Genomic DNA, 22,387 nt, shown 5'->3' with positions numbered 1-22,387 from the left:
AGAGAAAATGCAACACGATAGAAGAGTTCGCTCCGCCGAAAATGCCTTTTTTTTCACAAGTTGGGGAATTCCTTTTAAGGAATTAGAGTTCAATAGTATTGCTATATATTGCTATAGATGGTAATAATTAAAGAGTATATTTAAATATATTCATAGTTTATTAAAAGAGACTCGTCCAAGTAATTAATCCATCTTTATTTTTCTTCTTTTTCGTTATTCTTCTCTTCTATGTTATTTCTCCTTCTCAATTTGCGTTTGTTTAAATTTAGTAGACACATTCTTTTTATTTTTGTTTTTTTATTCCTCTTATTTCTATTGCTCATTTTATTTCTTTGCAAATCTCTTTTCATCTACTAACTCGAAGAAACTCTTCAAAACAATGATAACATTGTTATTAATCTTGAAATTGAGATAGAGAAAAGATTTTATAAAATAAAGTAAATTAAATTTAATCGAATGAAGATATTTAAAAATCATGAATATCCTTTTAACAATATCTATATAATTGAATTTTATTTCTTTAGTTTCAAAGTATTTTTTTCTTTTTTTTTTCTAATTCTGTTCTAGAGAGATGGAAACTAAACTAAATGTATTTGATTTATTTATCATTTATCTTTTTTTACAAAGACAAACCTAGTAAATTAAATTAAACGAACTAAAAAATTGGCGATGCTATTTATTTATCTTCTGAATATGCATTATAATATTAGTAACTCAATCTTTACATCTTTTAAAGAATCTTGGTGATTTTCACTGATTCAGAATTCAAAAAAAAAAAGTTCAAAATAAAGTAAAACACTGCAAAATAAAAGGGAAAAAACACAAAATGTCAGAAGGCTCAATGGAGCAGAGTAAAAGTAGGAAGAAATGTTAAATGCGGCATAACAAAGCAAGTTAAATTTCATGGGTTAAGATTAAGGGTCTGTTTGAAAAGTCACCTGATAATGGAAATTGGTGTAATTACTAGCCTAGTAATTACACAGTCTAGTAATTATGATGAGTTGTTTGTTTGCCATAGTGTAATTTCAGTATAATTATAATTGTTCTGTTTGGTTGCACAAGTATAATTACAAGGTTATATTAAATTTTAAAAATAAAAGTTAATTTCCTAAATTTAAAATTTATATTAGACAAATAAGGATCTTTATAAATGATATTAAATTAAATATTAATTAATAAACATATATTCTTAACTAATATTATAAAAAAATAATTTATTTATATTTTTTAAATTAGTATATTTTAAATAATTTAAGCAAATAAACTAAAAATATAATATTTTTATGAACATCATTAAAATGTTTGTTTGACAAAACTCTTAATATTATAAATATAGTGTCATAAAATTATTAAAATATTTGATAAAAGAATAATCTATCAAGTTTAACTAATCTCTTGTATAATATATATATAGATGATTATTATTATTATTATTATTATTATTATTATTTTGATATTTTTTTATCTTTTAATTTAATATTTAAATAAAATGTTTAAATTTAATTTACAATATCTGAAAAATTATAAGTTTATGAAATAGTAAGAGTTCACTTAGAATTCTTCTATCTATGATTTTCTATTTTTAATCTAATAAAATAAATCTTTCTTTTTAAAATCTAGTGTATTTTGAAATTCGAATACTTTTAATCTTACAATTAAATTTTTTTATTACAATATTTATTAACTTTGTCTTAAAATTGCCAAGTGACTTTTCGTTAACTTGCCACTTGGCTTAACCACATTGCAAACTATTCTCCTTTATTATATATATAGATTAATAGTGAAAAATTGGATCGGGCTTGTAGTTATTCCTGAAATAAAATGAAAAGAAATAGTAGAAGCTAAAATTGAAATACATACTACGAGATTCAAACCTTGAACACAAGGATTAATTTGAAAGACACTATTCATTAGGCTATACTTTGTCTCTTATTCAAGGTGTTCGAAATTAATATATGTACATAAATATAAAAAATTTACCTTGTATATATTGTGTAATCTCCACCTAGATCCGCCCTGGGTAAAATTTTAAAAATAAAAGTTAATTTCCTAAATTTAAAATTTATATTAGACAAATAAGGATCTTTATACATAATATTAAATTAAATATTAATTAATAAACATATATTCATAACTAATATTATAAAAATATAATTTATTTATATTTTTTAAATTAGTATATTTTAAATAATTTAATCAAATAAACTAAAAGTATAAGATTTTTATGAGCATCATGAAATGTTTGTTTGACAAAAATGTTAATATTATAAATATAGTGTCATAAACTTATTAAAACATTTGACAAAAAAAATAATCTATCAAGTTTAACGAAAAAATAAATATTTTGTAATGTGAAATATCAAGTCAATAGTACTAAAATAAATTAAATTGAAAATATGACATAAATCCTAAATTTAAAACAAAAAATTTAACATAATGCTCTTATATCAAATTTTAACACAACATACAAAAATATGATTTTAAAAATTAGAATACTAACAAAATTGTTTTTAAAAAGAAATAGAATAATAAATAACTAAATAATATGAAAATTGCATTGAATGAAAAAGTAAAGATTGAGAATGAGAATGAAATGAAATATAATTTTTTTAATATATATATATATATATATATATAGAGAGAGAGAGAGAGAGAGAATATCAAAATAATAAAAATATTTTTAAAAAAAATAGTAGAAATAAAAAATAAACTAAAATAAAAAAATAGAAATATAAATAAAAGAAGAATTTTAAAAAGCTCCATGTAATTACACTAATTTCTTACCCTACCTTGGGAATTGAAGAGTAATTACTCCCCTTCAATTACACTCAATTCCTCTCTTACCAAGTAATTACTTGGTCTACCAAACATGCCAAAGAGTGTAATTACATCCAATTACATCAAATTTCAATTATATTGTGGCTTTCCAAATATGTTCTAATTTTTTGCTTCTCCATTTTGCTCCATTTTTCATCGTGTAATTTTCACGGGCTTAGTTCTTTATACATTAAACACCCTTGACGGAGATCCTATTTCTGCAGATTCTGAAGCGTGGCCTTGGTGTTACACTACAATCTTGGCCTGACACAGCCCACCAATTGTAGTGTGATTCTTGTAAAGAAATCTTTTTTTTGTGCATTGAAAAATTCAGGGGATGAAATGGGCAAAATAACCATTTTTTATATATAGGAGACTTCAGAGGGAGTATCTATTAGCCCATTATACTTGCTGGGTGATTTTAAAATACATATGGGAGAGGTTTATAACAATCTTGTTATAAAAATAAATTAACTTGGTAAATACAAAAGAAGAGAAAGTAAGAGGAGAAGAGGAAGTAGTATCTATGTTTTTCTGTATTTTTGTGTACACTTTTTAATGCCAAAGATGACATTTTATAGAAGAGGAAAAGGTAAAGCATGAAACGAAAAGGAAGACCAAGTGGGCAACTTGCCCACTTTCAAGTGGGCCCCTCTTGAAAAACAATATCCAATACATAACAATAAATTAACTTGGTAAATACAAAAGAAGAGAAAGTAAGAGGAGAAGAGGAAACAGTATCTATGTTCTTCTGTTTTTCCTCTTATTCTCATCTTATTTTGCAAAGTCAATTTACTTTATAAAATGTTATCAGCACGAAACCCTAATTTTGTTTCAGAAAATTAACTTCTATATCAGGTATATCAGAAATTTAATTTTTAGTTGTCTTTGTTATTTTTAAAATTAGTTTTCATCATGTCAAATTTGTCAAAATTAGAATTTGTAGCACTTGATATTTCTGGCAAAAATTATTTGTCATGGGTACTTGATGCTGAAATTCACCTTACCGCTAAAGGTCTTGGTGATGCTATAATCGAAGGAAATGCAGCATCAAGGCAGGATAAAGCAAAGGCTATGATTTTCTTTCGTCATCATCTAGATGAAAGCCTAAAGGTTGAATACTTGATAGTGAAAGATCCACTTGAATTGTGTAAAGACTTAAAAGGGAGGTATGACCACCTCAGGGCAACGGTATTGCCAAGGGTTCGTTATGAGTGGATGCACTTACGGTTTCAAGATTTTAAAACTGTAATTGAGTATAATTCTGTTGTATTTAGAATAACTTCCCAATTAAAATTATGTGGGGAAACTATAAATGATGAGGACATGTTGGAAAAGACACTAACTACTTTTCATGCCTCTATAATGTGATATTACAGCACCAATACCGTGAAAAGGGTTTTCAAAAATACTCTGAATTGATCTCATGCCTTCTAGTGGCTGAGCAACATAATTCCCTTTTAATGAAAAATCATAAAGCCCATCCCATTGGAACTGCTCCATTATCAGAAGAAAATATGGTAGAAGCACATGGCCAGTCTGAAAGAAGACAAAATAAAAATCAAGGTCATAATAATGTATGTGGGCATGGTAATGACAGAAGACGATATAATAATCGTCGTGATGGTGGTCAACATAAAAGGGAGAACAATATGAGTTCTCAGAGTGGACATTCAAGAAGTAACTGTCATCGTTGTGGCATGAAAGACCATTGGAAAAATAAATGCCGGATACCTGAGCATTTTGTAAGACTTTATCCAAATTTCTTCAAAAGAAAGGAAAATAGATGTGGTGGCTCTTCTTCTAATGCTCGGATAGAGTCACACTTGGCGTTTGAAAATAATGTTGAGACAAGACCTTCGCATAATAATAATATTGAAGTAAATCTGGCTTTGAAGGATGAAGATTTTAATGACCTCAATGATATTACTCATTTGGAGGTTGAAGACTTCTTTAAGGATTATAATTAATATTTTATTTAATTATATAATTTACAATATGTTGTTATTTTTATGTACTTTTGATTATCATATTTTTTGTACGATTGTCTATTTAAAAGAAAAAAAGGGACTTATGTTTTTCTAGCAATATTGTTACTTATTTTATCTCTTATAATGTATTTTTATTTTATAAAGATAAATAAATTTCTCAGTCTTCAATTGAATACAAGATGAATAATGGAGATATGTGCATTTTGGATAGTGCCACAGCTCATACGATATTAAAAGAAAAGAAATATTTCTGTCATTTAATTATGAAAAAGGCCTATGTCAATACAATATCTGGTAGTACAAAATTGATTGAAGGCTCTGGAAAAGTGGCTTTGTTACTACCTAGAGGAATGATATTGATAATTTATAATGCATTATATTATAGTAAGTCTCAAAGAAATTTGTTAAGTTTCAAGGTTATTCGCCAAAATGGCTATCCTATTGAGACTGTGAATGAAGGAAATGTTGAATAACTTTATATTACTACAATAAATACGGAGAAGTAAATTGTGCACGAAAAATTATCTGCACTTTCTTCTGGATTGTACCATACAAATATTGGTACTGTTGAATCACATGCCATAGTAAACAAAAGGTTTACTGATTCTACTGATTTTATCATTTGACATGATCGGTTGGACCATCCCTGTTATAATATGATGCGCAAAATTATTGAAAATTCACATAGACACACTTTAAAGAATCAGAAAATTCTTCAATCTAAAGAATTCCCTTGTGTTGCTTCTTCCCAAGGAAAACTGATTATTAAACCATCAACAACTAAGGTTGGGATAGAATCCCCTGTGTTTCTGGAACGTATACAGGGTTATATATGTGGGCCAATTCACCCTTCATGTGGACCATTTAAATATTATATGGTCTTGATAGATGCATCTACAAGATGGTCACATGTGTGCTTATTATCAACTCGCAACATAACTTTTGCGAGATTGTTAGCTCAAATTATAAGGTTAAGAGCACAATTTCCAAATTATGCAATAAAGACAATTCGTCTTGATAATGCTGGTGAATTTATATCTCAATCTTTTAATGATTATTGTATGTTTGTTGGAATAAAAATTGAGCATCCAGTCTCTCATGTCCATACTCAAAATGGTCTAGCAGAATCATTGATTAAACGCCTCTAATTGATAGCTAGACTATTATTAATAAGGACAAAACTTTCTATTTCAGTATGAGGGCATGTTATTTTGCATGCAGCGACATTTGTGCACATAAAGCCAATAACTTTTCATGAATATTTTCCATTACAGTTGGCGTTTGGAAGGGAGCCAAATATATCTCATCTTAGAATATTTGGGTGTGCGATATATGTTCAAATTGCTCCATCGCACCGTACAAAGATAGGTCCCCAAAGAAGGTTGAGAATATATGTTGGGTATGAATCTCCTTCTATTATAAAATATTTTAAACATATGACTAGAGATTTATTTACGACAAGATTCACTGATTGTCATTTTGATGAATCAGTATACCCAACATTATGGGGAGCACATAAGCAATTAGAAAATTAGATAGATTGGAATTCATTATCACCATCTCATTTAGATCTTCGAACAAAGCAATGTGAGAAAGAAGTTCAAAAGATGATTTATTTGCAGAATATTGCAAATCAACTGCGGATGGATTTACTAATCTTCCACGGGTTACTAAATCGCATATCCCAGCTGCTAATGATCAAGTTCGAGTTGATGTCCCAGTAGGATAACTTATTCAAGCAAATGAGTTTAGGCCACGCTTAAAACGTGGAAGACCAATTGGTTCTAAAAACAAAAATCCTCGAAAAAGGAAAGAAATAAATGATCAAGATGATCATAATTTGGAGGCAAGTACTCAAGAAGAGCCAGAGACACAACAAATGGTGATACCATCAAGGAGGTCCAAGTACCTGAAAATAATGAGAATGAAGAAATCTCAATAAGTTATTTCTCGACAGAAAAATGGTGGAACCGAAATAATATTGTGATCGATAATATTTTTGCTTATAATGTTTTCATTGAAATAATGCAACAAGATAAGGATCTTGAACCAAAATTTGTCAATGAATGCATACAGAGAAATCATTGGCCAAAATGGAAGAATGCTATTTAAGCAGAGTTAACTTCAGTTGAAAAACATGAAGTTTTTGGATCAATAATCCGAACAACTGAAGGTGTCAAGCCAGTAGGATACAAATGGGTTTTTGTGCGTAAACAAAATGAAAAGGGTGAAGTCGTAAGATATAAAGCATGACTTGTAGCCCAAGGTTTTTCGCAGAGGCCTATCATTGACTATATGGAAACATATTCCCTTGTGGTGGATGCAATTACCTTCAGGTATCTAATGAATTTGACAGTTCATGAAAAGCTTGAAATGCACCTAATGAACGTAGTCACTGCCTATTTATATGGCTCATTGGACCACGATATTTTTATAAAAATTCTCGAAGGGTTCAAAGTGCCTAAAGCATACAAGGATTCTTGAGAAACTTTCTCAATAAAACTTCAAAAATCCTTATACGGGTTAAAACAATCAGGGCGAATGTGGTATAATCGTCTTAGCGAATATTTGCTAAATGAAGGATATAAAAATAATCCAATTTGCCCTTATGTCTTTATGAAAAGGTCTGGATCTGAATTTTTCATAATAGTTGTATATATTGATGATTTGAATATTATTGAAACTCCGAAAGAACTTTCAAAGGCAGTAAAATATCTGAAAAAGGAGTTTGAAATAAAAGACCTCGGAAAGACAAAATTTTATCTTGGTCTACAAATTGAACATTTTACAAATGGAATATTTGTCCATCAGTCAACATATACTGAAAATATTTAAAGAGGTTTTATATGGATAAAACACATCCATTGAGACCCCAATGGTTGTGAGATCTCTTGATATTAATAAAGATTCATTCCGACCTCATGAAAATAATGAAGAGCTTGTTGGTGCTGAAATATCATACCTTAGTGCAATTTGTGCATTAATGTATCTTGCCAATTATTCTAGACCAGATATAGCTTTCTCAGTAAACTTGTTAGCAAGATTTAGTTCTTCCCCAATGCATAGACATTGGAATGGAATTAAGCATATATTTAGATACCTCCGAGGGAACATTGATATGAGATTGTTTTATTCAAATAAATCCACATCATAATTAATTGGTTACGCAGATACGGGCTATTTGTCTGATCCCCATAAAGGTCGATCGCAGTCAGGCTATTTATTTACATGTGGTGGTACAGCTATATCATGGCGTTCAACAAATCAAACTATGGTTGCCACTTCTTCAAATCATGCAGAAATAATAGCCATTCATGAAGCAAGTCGAGAATGTGTTTGGTTAAGATCTATAACTCAACACATTAAAAAAACATGTGGTCTTTCTTCGAAAAAGACGTTCCAACAATATTGTATGAAGACAATGCTGCATGTATAACTCAACTGAAGGGAGGATACATCAAAGGAGACAAAACAAAACATATTTCACCAAAATTTATTTTTACTCATGATCTTCAAAAGAAGGGTGAAATAAATGTCCAACAAGTTCGTTCAAGTGACAATTTAGCAGATATGTTCACCAAGGCATTGCCAACTTTAACCTTTGAGAAATTGAGATACAAGATTGAATGCGTCATCTTCGAGATATTAGATGATGTTTTCATCAGGGGGAGTATAATACGCGCTGTACTTTTTTCCCCTTAGTTTAGGTTTTGTCCCAATGAGTTTTCCTGGCAAGATTTTTAATGAGACAACACTAAAGACGTATTATCAAATGTGTGTACTTTTTTTTCTTTATTAGGCTTTTTCCCACTGAGTTTTCTCTAGTAAAGTTTTTAACAATGCACATTTCACGTGGACATTCAAGAGGGAGTGTTAAAGAACAAGTGGGGTGGCTGTCTACTTGTTTACTTTTTATTGTAAGTGGACAACTTATTTTTTCTTGTAAGTGGGCAAGTTGCCCAATAGTGTCATCTTTTTTGTCTATAAATTGCACTTTACAATATAAAGAGAAGAACACGCGACTTTCTCAATTCTTTCAACTCTCTCTTTATTTTCTGTTTTTCTTCTTATTCTCACCTTATTTTGCAAAGTTAATTTAATTTATAACAAATCTTAAATTATACAATTCTTAGTTAGAAAATAGTACTCAGTTTTATTCACAGCCAGTTGTTTTACGCTCACAGTTTAAAGCCTATTGCCGTGTGGCCTTAAACAAATGAACTTTATAATTATCTTAATTTGACTACTCAAGGATTACACTCAGCAAATTGTACTTGCCTTTCACTTTAAAAGTTTGAAACTCCACGGTATTATATGGGAAGTTTCACATGTGGAAATTGAATTTTCATGATATTGTAATAGAATGGAGAAAACATCATAAATAGTTTTTATTTTTGAGAGTGGATCAAAAATAGTCTCTCAAATATATACTTATCGAGTTTAATTTTTTAAATATTTAAAAATTTATCAGATTTGATCTTTGTTTTTTTTTTACACAAACAACTTAATTTTATATTAACGGAACTTAGGCCTCCGTGAAATTAAATTCTTAACCCATTTTTTCCGTTGTTTTTATCCCTTCGCTCCTTTTTCTTCAAATTACTCTTATGAAAAGAACTCAAACTTCAACGATTCAAAATAAAATTCATGAGAAAAAAAGATATAAGTCTTAATTTTATTCAATGTACGATAAAAGAAAACATATTATTGTTACTGGTGGCTTGAATATGAAAGTTCATTACAAAAAGAAAAAATATTTACCCGTTAAGTGTGAGGAGAGATTTATTTATATTTAATAGAAAAAAAAATTCTTGCAATAAGAATAAAATTAAAAGTTCTTTTTACTCACATTTTTTACTCCAAACGACTTTATTGAAGAGAATTTGTTTAATTTATTAGAAATTAAAATTTATAAAATGGTATATTTGCGTTTATTTATTTTTTAAGATTTTTATTATTTTGAGATAGATCTGTTTACGTAGAGAAAACTGAGTATAAAAATCAAGTCTCTTCTTCTTTCTCTTGTATGGAAAAATTAAAATTAAAATATATCATGCTTATTTTGAACCATTAACTGCTAAAGAAGAGACATAGCATAATTATTAGCCGTAAAAATGCTTCTTTTTATCCTCCACTGAATAAAATTAGAACTTTAATCTTTTTTGCTCATGGATTTTATTTTGAATAATTGATGTTAGGTTATTTTCATACGAGTAATTTGAAGAAAAGTAACGGAAAAGAGAAACAATTGTATGATATAAATCTAAATTTTTTGTATAATATAATACAAAAAAATGGATAAAGACCAAAGCTGATAATTTTTTAAAGAAAAAATTACTTAACTGAATGTGTTTTAAAAAATATTTACCATTTTTAAATATACTTTTATTTTATTACCATTTTAACAATTACTAATAATATTTTAATTAAATAAGACATTATATACACCTTTTTATTTGGGGAAAAGGAAAAGGGCGTCATCATCTCTTTCTTTTTCTTAGGGCTTTTTCTTCTTTTTTTTGGCTCTCTCTCTTTCTCTTCTCTTAGGGCTTCTCTTCATTTTTCTAGCTCTCTATCTTTCTCTTTTCTTAGGGCTTCTTCATTCTTTCCTTATTCCTTCATCTTTTTGTTTGTTTCAGACAGAATTCGTAGGTTTTAGGTGCACAATTGTAATGGAAGGTCAGAAATCTCCTAGAAGAAGTCCACGAATTCAAATTATTGATTCAACCGGTGGTGGTGAAGTGAATAGTGGTCCTACTTTTAGTTTGGAAATTTCTACAAATCAATCTCCAGAAGAAGTTGGTGGTGAGGTTAATCAAAATTTTCAAACAATTATGTGAAGAAAAAGGGCGGTAGAAATAAAAAAAAACCACTGAGTTGAGTTCTAAATCTAAATCAAAAAGAAAATGAGTTGATATTGCATCGACATCTAAGAAAATTATTGACACTAATGATGATTTTGAGGATTTACCTCCTCATTTCAGTCAAAAAAAGTGAGATCTACAGTTGCTCAGGAGAAGAATCCAAAAACTCAAAATCGATTGTGCAAAAATACGGTTCTGCCGGAGAGTCTATATCCGGTATGTCATTCTACCAACACATTATTTAACTGATAGCATTTTCAATTTGTTTATGTGTATTTTCTTAGTTTGTTGTTGTTTCGAACTTGTATGCTAGATGTTGAAGAAAAAATTGTGTATTTAATACTTTTATTATAGTCTAAATTTATTTGCTCAAGTTTATTATATCAGTGATTGTTGGAAGTTTTGGCAGGAATTGTTAGATCTTTTGTGTTGTAATTTATTTATTTTTCAAAATAAATAAATATAAATGAATTAAACTTTGAACTAAAATGTATTACACATGCATTAAAGTTGAATTAGAAGAGAAACTGAAATATGTAGTTAATTGGAAAAAAAATCACCAATTTGTACGCCATAAAAATGAATTAAACTTTGAACTAAAATGTGTATTACACACACATTAAAGTTGAATTAGAAGAGAATTAGGATGTTTCACCAAAGGTCTGTCTTGTTTTGTTTCCAAAGATAGTGTTGGAATCTAGTTTGACTGTATAACTATCCTTCTGATATTTCTAAAGAACATACTCATATGATATTAAGATTCTACAAGTATACTGATTCTATTATCACGAGTATAGAGAAATGTATTCAGTTTTTTCTCTGAGGCGTAGTTGATGAATTGATTGAAATGTAGCTCTACTCGGTCTGTATTCAATTTAAATTATGCATGTTTACGAGTTGCAAGCATGTACTCCACAAAGAAGCCACATATATCTATTAGTCCTGTTGAACATTGTCACTAGTTTTGCTTATGTTGTTTTTGGTGCAAATTAAAGGCAATACATCTAGTATTTGATTACTGCTATGAGGGATTAAATTCATTCATCTCAAATATATTATTTTTGCTTTATTTAAGATGAGGGTCTATCAGTTACAATCTCTTAATCTTCAAAAGGTAGGGGTAAGACTGTGTACACATCACCCTTGTCGGATTACATTGGGCATATATTGTTGGTTTAATTTTTACTAGGATTTTCTCTAAGTATGAGCTTATATTTGATAAATCACTTCTATTGTATATACACAATTGTAGTTTTTACTTATAAAAGGTAATAAAGAGGAATAAAATGGTCCTTACTTTTGTTTGTTTGTTCTTTCTTGGCATGCATATTATTTTCTAAAGGTATAAACTTATTTTTACTATTTTGTTAATGAATTAAACTTTAAACTATATGTATTACACACATTAAAGTTGAATTAGAAGATAATTAGAGACGAATGAAACTTGTAGCTAATAAAAAAAGTCTTCAGTGATCTGTACACCACATAAATGAATTAAACTTTGAACTAAAATGTGTATTACACACACATTGAAGTTGAATTAGAAGAGAATTAGAGACAGTGATCTGTAAAGAACAAAAGTGAAATTTTTTGTGTATTTGATACTTTTATTATAGTCTATTTTATTTTAATTTATGTATTATACTTTATACTCTTTTAAACATAAAAAGCATATAAGCAGCAAATAAGCTAAAATTGTCAGTTTTTCAAGTACACAGGGTAGTTCAAAGTATACCTCAAAAGTACCGTAGAAATCTTCTTGAAAATGAAGGGGCACCCTTCCACCAACGTACATCAAGAAGAATTTTTGCAGATAACTTATATCCCCTTTTGGTGACTGCAACAAATAAAAAGATACAAATCAAGTTTGTCCAATTAGCTACTCATTAATTAAAAAGAAAAGATTTTGGCAAATGGGTTATCTTGCCTGCATAGATTGTTGGTATAATGAAAACTTTGAGGGGATATCATTGGTTGTAAATGAAGAACTGAGATCATCATGACCCTCTTCTTCATTTTCTTCTTCTACTACTTTGGTCTCCTATGCTTTGTGTCCTTACCCTGTATATTTCTAATTGAGGTTAGTATGTTGCTGTTGATTTTAAATATTGCTGCTGATTTTAATTGAGATTACTATATTGTTGCTGGTTTTAAGTTCTATTTGAGGGTTAATGTTAAGATATAATTATCTATAGTGATTGATTGATATTATTTATATGCAGGATTGTAAATTATGGAGACATCCAGATGTTTTGTATTCTTCAAGTAGGTGGTCGTCATATACTAATCATGACGTGATTGAGAAAAATAAAACTTTCTTTATCTGAAAAACAGCTCGAGTTGTTTAGAAATACTTGTTTTGGTTACATTCTTGACCTTCTGAAATTGATCACACAACTCCAACTTATTCATTGCCTTATGAACAGGGAGTTAAAACACATACCAAATGATGTATTTGCTGTTGAATTAAATGAGAAGAGGCTGTTTTTCGGGCTTAGGAAATTTGGGTTAATTACATGCTTAAATTGTGTTAGTGATGGTTGCTTTTTTAATGATCCAGATTCTCCTTGTTGGTTGTTGAAAAATTATTTTCCTAAACAAATCACTGTTCAAAAGAATCATCTACGCAAGTTATTTTTATCAAAAAAATTTATAGATGATGATTCTGTCGTTTCAATAGCTGTTTTATTTTTTATTAATGATTTTTTGTTCTCATATGAGAACAATGAATACCAAATTAGTAATAGAGATTTCTACCTTGTGGAAAGTGAACAATTCAATTCTTATCCGTGGGGTTTAGATGTCTACAAGAAGTTGCTTGCTAATGTGAGGCACAAGCTTAATTCAACCAATCAGTACTATAGATTAGGTGGATTGCCTCTTGCCCTTCAAATTTGGATTTTTGAGTATTGTTCTAGAGTCGATGAAGATTTAGCCCTTCAAATTTCTAATTCTATTCCAAGAAGTTTGAGGTGGAAAAAAGTTGTTGAAAGTCCTTGACAAAAGCATATTGAAAATGGCATCTTCATGTCTACGAAATGCAAGGTATCTATACAAAGTTAATACAATTTATGACACACACACACACACACACACACATATATATATATATATATATTAGTTCAACTCAAGTTAATATATCTATTTGTTTCTGTATTTTAATTTTAGTTTGAGAATATAGTGGCGAGTGAATATGAGGTATCTAAATTGCGGCTTCCTGAACCTCGTGATTACTATTCTGAAATCTTGAAATTAGAGCCAAAAGAATCAAAGCATAGTCTAGATATGTTGACCAGAGAGGTTATAGAGTTGAGAAAAGAACTTGTAAAGCTATAAGCTAACTTCCCTTTAGGCTTTATCTTTTTCAAAACTGTTATTCTAATATTTGTGTTATATTTGATTATATACTAGGCGAATGAAAATTGCAAAGCTCTTAAAGAGAAGATAGACTTACAATTTATTCAAATGAAAGAATTTGTGATGAATTCCAACAAACAATTATTGAGGGATATTTCTTTGTTGTTTGCTAAGAGAGATATCAACAATTCTTTTACTCAAAAAACCAGGGAATTATCTAACAAAAAGACCAGCGAGACATTTTTGGGTGGATTAGACTTCAATGGAGGTTCTTTTATGTTTTAAATACATCTATAATATCTTGTTTTGCTTGCTGGCAGGGGCTTAACTAGTAGTTTATTTACTGTTTAGAGTTTTTACTTATCTAAGTTGTAGTTTAAGCTTGAATTTTTTATTCACATATTTTTCTTATAACATATTTTAATTACACACAATATTTTCTCCTTGTATTGATGCACCAATACATGTGTCAAGAGGGCATGACACTCAAGTTGTAGAATTAACTCAACATGAAAAATCTCAAGTGTTTAAAGCTTTCGTTAAATTTGCTACTGTTGGAAATTCTAAAAGAAAAATTGGTAATGAATGGTTTAATACAAATATAATACACATTTAATATACTTTCATTCAACTTTGTTTAAATTGTTCATGTTATGTACAGATGAAGATGTTGCAGGATTTGCTATTGAACAAGTTTTATCTGAGGTTGTTGCTGATATAAATGGTATTAGTTTTATTTTGAAAGTTCAAATAAACTTCTTTGATCTCTAATTACTCTACCTGCTCCTCCCTTAATGCATTACTAAAAGATTTATTTTGTATATAGGAGAAGAGACTGCTGATCTTAATTCAGTTGAGGCGCAACCTAATAGTAGTGCAGCTAACAAAGGTGAACTAGATTGTGGTGCATCTACTGATGCCGATGCGGCAAAGGGTTGTCAAAAAACTCCTCAAACGCTTGATGACTTCATGTTGTATGCTAAAGATCTTTTCAAAATCCGTAAGGCAGAAGCATCATATCTAAGAAAGAAAGCCAGTGTTGAGGAAAACAAAAAGAAAAATACAGCCACTATTGAGGAAAACAAAAAGAAAAATTAAGCCACTGTTGATGAAAATAAAAAAAAAGCGACACCGAAGAAGCGTGCAACAAAAAAAAATCCAGGAAAGTCAATTAAATCTCCTTATATATAGCATTTTGAATTTGGAGGGACTTTATGTGTAACACGTCAAATATTTGAAATAAAACATCCTTTTTACTTATAATCGGAGTAGATGATGAATCTGATTTGATAAATTCATTCACTTCGTGGTTTTATACGGGTACAAAAAAGAGGTAATTTATTTATGTTTGTTATTTTCTATGTCAATTTTTTTTTTAGTTTAAATGAGTTAACTGACTGATTTTTTTATGCTTTAAAGGGGAAAAAATCGTATTCAGATGCTGCTAATGTCCTCAAGCCAGCATTTGAATTAGGTGTTTGCAATGTGCAAACAAAAGAATAGTTTTTCAAATTGGCACATTCTGGTCAAGCATGGAATAATGAGGTTAGTTATGTAAACTCCAGTTGAACACTCTCATTTTTCTGAATCAACTTCTTCTCCCATTTTTCTGGACAAGCTTTAATGAGCTCACTGAATTGACACTTGCTACAGATTTGAAGTATTATCTGATACTTGAATCATTTTTTATTATATTAGAAAGAAGGAGAAGTATGAAACCAACAATAATGTTCGATTTACAACTATTGATTGTCTATTCAAGACAAAAATTGTTCAATCTTATTTTCAACTTTATGAAGTTCATGAAAATAAGAAGAAATTTGGAATCAAAGCTTCGAATGCTATTGCTGAGTATATATGCGGACGTCGTTTATTGGCAAGCACCCCATGGGACAAAGTGGTTTATGGTCTTTTTCCAGTAAACATTAAAGAGGGTTATCATTGGATTTTTATTGTGTTTGATATTGTTGAAAGGTGTTTGAAGGTGTATGATTTATTTTTGGCTAGTGGGGGGTGAATTTTCTGACTCAAAATGCTGCTGGCATGATTTCATCGGTTTTACCATACTACTTGAGTATACTCAAGTTCTATGATAAGTGTCCTGAATTGAAGAAGTTACCTAAATACAATGGAAAAAATGAGTTTGAGCTCATTGAATCTAAGTTCATAACTGAAGGGATTCCTAGACAACAAGAAGATTCATTGTAAGTTTAATTATTTATCAAATAACTATTATTTTTTGTATTGGTCTTATTAAACTCAATAGTATTTTTATAATGATTTTAAATGTTAAATTTTGTAGGGATTATAGAGTTTTTGTGTCTGCATTTGCAGAGTTAGTGAGCAATGGCCAGGATATTGCAAATCAACAACAAAGTGCAGACAGTCTCCGAAAGAGGTTTGAGGCTCTACTATGGGAATATGCAGTGAAGAAGAAAAAGAGTAACCTTCAAAGTAAAGACGAAAGACCACATAAATAAATAAATGTAGTTATATTAGTTAAAATGTCTATAAAGACTATGTTGTCTAATAGCTGATGTATTAGTTATGTTTTGAAGATTGTTTTGTGCTATCTTTTTTAAGATGATTTTTGTTCATGTAAAATACACTTTTAATATAGTTTTTTGTTTATGTAAAATATATCTTCTTCTTCTTTTATAATGCAATACATAGCTACATTAATTATAAAGTGTTGTAGTAGTTTTATCAAATTGAAACCTGCATTATGAATTAAACTTGAATGAAAAATAAATATCATACATATTAAAGTTGAATTAGAATAGAATTAAACACGAACGAAAAATGTAGCTAATGAAAAAGTCTTCAGTGATCTATAAAAACACAAAAATGAATTACATACACACTAAAGTTGAATTAGAAGAGAATTAGACACGAATGAAAATTGTAGCTAATGAAAAAGCCTTCAATGATGTGTTTCAGTAGTATTATCAAACTGAAACCTACATTATGAATTAAACTTGAATGAAAAATAAATTACATACATATTAAAGTTGAATTAGAATAAAATTAGACACGAATGAAAAGTGTAGCTAATGAAAAAGCCTTCAGTGATCTATAGAAACACAAAAATGAATTACATAAACACTAAAGTTGAATTAGAAAAAAATAGACACGAATGAAAAATGTAGCTATTAAAAAAGCCTCCAGTAATCCATAGAACAAAAAAATGAAATAGAATTGAACTAAAAATGAATTACATACATACTAAAGTTAAATTAGAAGAGAATTAGACACGAATGAAAATTGTAGCTAATGAAAAAGCCTTCTGTGATGTGTTTCAGTAGTGTTATCAAACTGAAACCTGCATTATGAATTAAACTTGAATGAAAAATAAATTACATACATATTAAAGTTGAATTATAATAGAATTAGACACGAATGAAAAGTGTAGTGTAATGACCTTGAGGGTGATTTTCGTAAATTTGTACAAAACACGCGTGAACAGTAACTTTTTGGGCAGAAAATGCCCCTTTCTTCTCATTTCAATATTTTTCAACATTTGTTTGAGTTCTTGAACTCCTTGAGGTGATTTGAGAAGAGATTTTCGAGGCAAAGTGTTGGGTAAGTGATTTTTGACCTAAAACCTTCCTTTTTCATTAAGTTTTTGACGATTTTAACTCTTAAATTTTAGTTTCAAACCCCAAAAATCCTTGTTTCTTCCCTAATCCGAATTTAAGGAAAATTGTGATTTCCAACTCGTTTTGAGCTCTATTTTTATGGGTTTTTCAACCATGAGTTCCTTATTACCAATAGAATGGGATTGTTCAATAAATTTACAGATTTGACTCTTTTCGAAAATAGTTAATTTTTGGACCATTTTACCCCCGGTTCCGAAACCTATCAATATGGGTGTCATTGGACTCCTTGTGACGTGTATGTTTCATTGTTGATAGTGGATTGTCATTCCGGGCGCTGAATTCGAGATTTGCTTGTCCGGTGGAGGTATTTGAGTGCGGTTTCGGCAATTGAGGTAGGTTTGGCTATCTTTCTTTGAGATTGAGATGGGGTAATTAGTCATTCATATGTTATAGACTTTGGGATGGGGTTGTAGTATGAGTTGAGAATGTTATATATATTGTGATGTCCGTGTGGAGGCTTATTTATTAATGTGTTGCCGTGACGGGGTTTATTTGTATTACATAGCCCGTGTGGGGGCCTTATTTGTTATCTTATTTGCTTTGAGAGCATGTGAATTATGATTTGCCTAAGAGAGAGGCTTGAGTATATTATTTGACTTGTGATGCCGCCTGAGAGATTGAGTTGGGGTTTTTGAGCATACTTGGGTATTGAAATATTATTGAGAAAGGGGTGAATATTTAAATGAAAGTGTGTTCTTCTCGTTACTATTTATTGAGGGTGAATATCATGTGTAGGTTAAGTTTTGAGAACTTTGAACCTTATACCACATGTGAGTTGATTATTACTTCCATGCATATGTGTTTTGATGCATTCATCCTCATTCATCATATCATGAAACATGGGAAGTTGAGAAATATGGAAATTCTTTTTGAGAAAGAAAAATGAAACACCTTTAAACCTTTGTATCTTGAGTCCCTGACCGAGGCAGTTTTCCGGCAGGGTAGTGGATGCATTGTGATCCTAACCTTTGTATCTTGAGTCCCTGACCGAGGCAGTTTTCCGGCAGGGTAGTGGATGCATTGTGATCCCTTGACCACGAGGAGGTGGCAAGGATAATGAGATTGAGGTATATGGTCTGCGAGACCCCCATGGGTCCTGCATGGTAGCACAGCTCGGCAGGTGTATACGACAGGCTGTGCGACAGTCTTGATTCCACCGTACCACCACATCATTGCATCATCATATTGCATTGCATTGCATTGACATTTGTGCTGCTTGAATTATTTGATTAATTGTGATTATGAGTTGTTATTATACTTTATTCGTGCCACTATATATATAAACTGGCGGCACCGATGCCGAAGTGGGATTTTTCTATATGCAGGTGGAAGCGTTCCTTAGTTTATTTCATAGGTTTGATTAATTCCTTATACTCAGTCAGCTAAAACCTACTGAGTACATGTGAATTGTACTCACCCCTACTTCTGTGTCCCTTTTTGATGCAGATACTAGTCGGGGTACCCCACGTGGCAGTTAATATTCTAGCGGATTGTGTAATTCTCAGATTAGTGGTGAGGTCCCAGAATTCGGATCGTCACTAGTCTATCTTTATTTTTCAGTCTTTTGTATCATTCAGAGACTTATGTTGTATCTTCAGATTCGAACCTTGTATTAGATGCTCTTTATACTTATGACACCAGGTTTTGGGATAATTTCTTCATTGTTTTTTTTTTTTTTTTTTTTATTTAAATCGTGGAATCACTTTCCCCTTTGGGAGTCTTGTATGAATTTTATTTTTAGGGTTACACATCAGATTGGGTTTTGAGATGTGTGCTATCATGACCTCAGTTTTTGGGTCGTGACATGTAGCTATTGAAAAAGCCTCCAGTAATCCATAGAACACAAAAATGAATTAGACTTGAACTAAAAATGAATTACATACACACTAAAGTTGAATTAGAAGAGAATTAGACACGAATGAAAATTTTAGTTAATGAAAAAATCTTCAGTGATCTATAGACCACAAAAAAGGAATTAAACTTGAACTAAAAAATAAATTCTTGTAGCAAACTAATGACCTAAAACAAACAGAGTTTATTCTTTATTTCAAATGTCATTCTTTATTCTTAATCCAAAGGCCTAACATTCTTGCAAGTCTTTCTGTTGTGACCTTGTTGTCCACAATTGCTGCATGTTATTTTTGATTTTTTGAATTCATCTTCTCTCAATTACGTGTGTCTTTTATATTTTGGCCTCCCAGGAGGTCTCTTTCCAAGTGTGGAAGTACAACCTCTTCAAGAACATATTTTGGTATATTCTAGGTGCTTTTATCAGGGAGGGGATTCAAGTGAAAACTGGTATGTCCACAATAAATTCCCTCTTATGTAGTAATCAGAGCAATATTTTTCATAACCAGTGTATTTTTTGTTAAAACAGCCAAAGCATGTGGACATGGTAGCTCATCCAATTGAAATCTCCCACATGTGCATGTACATTGTTGAAGACATATCGTGAATCGTGTAATGCCATCAAGTACTGTATACACATATTCATTTGTCTCCCTAACCTATGAAAAATAAGAAGAAATATAAGCAAGAGAGATGTTACATGTGAATTAGAAGAAAAAATATTAACAAAAAGAAATTTATAGATACCATACTCTTAATTTCTCTGATGCAGTTTTGTTACGTTGTAGAATTTTTTCATACTTTTTTCCAAGGTAAAATTTTGAAAATATTGTCTTTGACCTGTTATTGTTATTTCATTTTTGAACAAGTTATCTCATGAATTCTAGGAGGTGCAAGACTGTAAGAACTTTGGCATGTCTTGTTCTTGAATTTACTGATTCTGCAATGTTTAATGTCATCATCCAAGTCCTATTTACCTGAGCATGAACACGTGACCATTTGTTGTATCCAATGTTCAGCAAGTAGTCTTTAATCCTCTTGTCTATCTTCTCAACAATTGCCATATGTTGATTAAAGTCTACCGTGGTGTATGTTTTTGCCATAGAGTAGAACAATTCTGTTATCTTTTGCTGACTCTTTCTAAAGTTTTTCATTATGTTTTGCAACAAGTTTCATATACACACGAAATGAGGTATTTCATCATAGACAGTTGAAGTTGCCTTAATAATGCTTGCATGCCTATCCAAAATCATACACATCTCTGATCTTTGACCAGATGCCTTTCTGAATTATTCAAAAAACCACCTCCAAAATGCATCATTCTCTGAATCAACAATGGCATAAGCAAGCTGCAGTATACTCCCTGCATCAAGTATAATGTTTAATACATTTTTAATACATTTTTAATACATTTTTATTACATGTGTAATACACTTTTAATACATTGTGAAGACTTTTAATACAAATTAGAATTTCATTTATAGAAGCAGCCATGAGAGCAAGAAAACATTATGCTTCTCATAATTCATCAACCTAAATATATGTTGGTTCATGCAGAGTGCATAGCTAGTTGGGTACTCTGGACTTCATAATGCGACTAGAGAAACGGACAACATGCATTTCTCCACAAGAAAAGATGGCAAACCATTCAATTTCAAACTATGCAATTGATCAATCTTTTTCCTCTTGATTTGAGGCCCCTAAGACTCTATTTGGTCAATTGGCTTATAAGGCATTTCTTCCTCTTTGGTCCCCATCATTAACAAAATTATAGTGTGTTTCTTTAGCATCTATAGTAAGGGGATCACCAGTTTCTACTAGTTCAAGGAAGCCTGTATTGGGCATCTGCCTGCAACACCTCCTACCCTAGAATATAAAGAACTATGATCCAGTTCCCTATTAGGCATTACAAAGTTAATGCCTTAATGGGGGCATCAAATAAATAACTTAGATAATGAGCAGAGGCAAGGAGGATGACGGAATGCCTATTGCAATTTAGTAAGACAACAATAACTGCATAACATATAATACTGAATGTTCCACAATAAAAAAGAAGAAGCTTGGAACATAGAATTACAGATGTGTCCATTTCCTTAAGAAGAGAATGTAGTGAGTTACAATGCATTAGTATTGTATTCAAAAAGTCTCACCTGTTATATCTAAGGTATTAGATGTTAGCATTGTCCCTTTGTATGCTCCTTTTAGAAAAGTTCCATCAACAACTATAATTGGTCTACAATACTCCCATCCTTTTATCGATGTAAACAGAGCTACAAATGCATATAGGAAATGGTTATCCTCTGATTTGTGCAAACTTATATAAGAACCAGGGTAAATTGCCTCTAGTATGTGAAAGTAACTTGGCAACTTTGCATATGATTGAGCTAGATCACTTCAGACTAATTCAAGAGCTTTTTCTTTAGCTCTCCAAGCTTGAACTTATGTGAGCTGCACATCATATTCCTGTAACATGTCATTTTGTATATCTGTTGGTGTGTATGTCATGACCCAACCCCGTAGGCCATGACGGGTGCCCAAACTGGACACTCGCATATACCCTTGCCAGCTATAAGTAAACTTGTCCCCTGTTTGAGTCACAGTATACAAATTTACTAGATAACACATCAGCCGGCACAACTATCATGATAGGGGAAAACGTCCCCCAAAACATAAACCATATCAGCACAACTGTGCATATGTTAGTATAAACCCATATACAACCCACATACATATCTATAGACCTCTAAGAGTGCAATGATAACATAAGGCGGGACAGGGGCCCCCGTCGTACCCCTGAATAAACAAAATGAGTGTACAAATCAAGAGACCAATACCATAACTAGGCTCCGAT

The 22,387-nt window shown here is 30.6% G+C and overlaps 1 pseudogene; it reads left to right on the top strand.

Annotated features, from left to right (window-relative positions):
• Positions 1-10,480: 10,480 nt before the first annotated feature.
• On the top strand, positions 10,481-16,509 carry LOC129890605 (uncharacterized; annotated as a pseudogene).
• The last annotated feature ends 5,878 nt before the right edge of the window (positions 16,510-22,387 follow it).

This window comes from Solanum dulcamara, chromosome 5 (assembly GCF_947179165.1).
Source record: "Solanum dulcamara chromosome 5, daSolDulc1.2, whole genome shotgun sequence".
Taxonomy (NCBI): Eukaryota; Viridiplantae; Streptophyta; class Magnoliopsida; order Solanales; family Solanaceae; genus Solanum; species Solanum dulcamara.
This window is presented reverse-complemented; position numbering and strand designations above follow the sequence as displayed.